The sequence below is a fragment of the Crocuta crocuta genome, unplaced genomic scaffold, assembly GCF_008692635.1.
Source record: "Crocuta crocuta isolate KB4526 unplaced genomic scaffold, BGI_CrCroc_1.0 scaffold1491, whole genome shotgun sequence".
Classification (NCBI taxonomy): Eukaryota; Metazoa; Chordata; class Mammalia; order Carnivora; family Hyaenidae; genus Crocuta; species Crocuta crocuta.
This window is the reverse complement of record NW_027528666.1, coordinates 48,979-51,205: the sequence shown is the minus strand read 5'-3', so window position 1 is coordinate 51,205 and position 2,227 is coordinate 48,979.

The window sequence follows — 2,227 nt, the reverse complement described above, 5'->3', positions numbered from 1 at the left end:
TTTTGAAATGAGAGCCAAGAACACTCATTAAAGACAGACTCCTCAATAAATGGCGGCAGGGAAATTAGATATTCATATGTAAAAGAATAGAACCATACCCCTATCTTACAATACTCACAAAAACTGACTCAGAATGAATAGAAAATTTCAATGTAAGATCTGAAACCATAAGATTCCTAGGCAACAAAAGTATAAATAAGTGATTCCTAGAATAAAACATGGGTGGTAAGCTCTGTAAAATGGGACTTGACAATGAATGCAACACTCCCTTTGGAGGCTCTAGAGAAGAATCCTTCCTTCCCTCTTCCATCTTCTGGTACTTTCACATGTGTTTTGGCTTATTTCTATGTCACTCCAATCTCTGCCTTCATCTTTACATTGCTTTCTCCTTTCTCTTTCTCTTTTGTCTGTCAACAATCTCCTTGTTCCTTTATTTTGTAAGAACATTTGGGGGCGCCTGGGTGACTCAGTCGGTTAAGCCTCCGACTTCGGCTCAAGTCATGATCTCACAGCTTGGGTTCGAGCCCCGCATCGGGCTCTGTGCTGATAGCTCAGAGCCTGCCTCGGATTCTGTGTCTCCCTCTCTCTCTCTGCCCCTCCCTCACTCGCACTCTGTCTCTCTGTCTCTCGAAAACAAATAAACATTAAAAAAAAAGAACATTTGTCATTGGATTTGGGGCTCACTTAAATAATCCAAGATGGTCTCATGTCAGGATCCTTAGCTTGATTACCTCTGAAAAATTCATTTTTCCAAGTAAGGTGACATTCAGTTTCCACATTATGTGGGAATTTTACATAAACATCTTTTGGGGGACTAACACCAGCCCATTTTAGAGAGAGTCTATTTTCTTATCATTTTCAGCTTCCAGTGGCTGCCTACATTCTTTGTTTCATGGTTCATTTCTACCTTCAAAGTAAGCACGGTCAGTTGAGTCTTCCTCACATTAATTATATTGTGCTGACTCAGACTTCCTAGCTTCACACCTTTACAAATCAGGACCTTTGTGGTTACATTGCCTCATTTAGATAATCCAGTACAATATTCCCCTCTCAAGGTCAGTTAATTAACAACCTTAATTCCACCTGCACTTTTAATTACCTAATTTACTTATAGGCTCAAGGGAGTGGAGATTGGACATTTTTGGGGAACAATCATACTGCCTACCACACTATAAAGAAGATGCCCTTTGTTTATCAGAGATACATATTTCCCCCTTTTTTTTTTTATTTAAGAGAGAGAGAAAGCACAAGCAAGGGAGAGGGTGAGAGAGAGAGAGAAAGAATCTCAAGCAGGCTCCATGCTCAGCACAGAGCCTGATGTGGGGTTCCATCCCACGACCCTGGTATCATAACCTGAGCCAAAATCAAGAATCAGACACTCAACCGACTGAACCACCCAGGTATCCCACCCCCATATTTTAAAGAAACCTTTTCCATGTCCGTAATAAAATAATCAGACATATTTAATTTCCAGTCAAATTATTATCCAATCTAATTCTAAAATGATAGCAGAATGTTGATGTTATTCTCTCTTCAAGAAAGCTATAGCTAAAGAATTTTTATAAATTTAATCACATTTAGATTTCATCATATATAAATTTGTGCTCAACTTTGTTATATTTATTCATGTACAATTTTTGTTTTTATCCTTTGAAATGAAAATAAGTCAGATGTTGATGGAATTACATTTATTTAATGACATTATTTTTACTATAGTCAAATAAAAGTTTTTAAGTAATTCAGAAGTCATGTCAGGGATTATAACTATAAAATGTCCTCCAAAAGAAAAGTGAAGTATTGCTTTATCTTGGGCTATGGAAATGGAAATGTGCTGAGCTTTGTTTATTTTGTTTTTGTTTTCATGCTTTCATTAATGACCTATTGTATTTAATCAAATGTAATTATTACTGACATTACTGTTGATTTATCATAGCATTAATTACAGCATATACCATAGTGATTTTTTTTTAATTTATAATTTTTATTAAGTATTGTAAGACAGCTGTCCACTCATGCCTGGAAAAAAAAAGGAAGCAGCACATCAGAGATTCCCTTGAGAAGGCTCGCAGACAAGCAGTATTGTCCCCAGGACCATAGTGAAATTTTCAAATCTTCTGGACTAGGTTTACTTTAGTAGGTAGGGAGGTTTTATATTCTTATTATAACATAATGGGAAATATTCAAAATTTATCCTCTGAAATATTTTTTCTTAAGTGGTTTCCTGCCT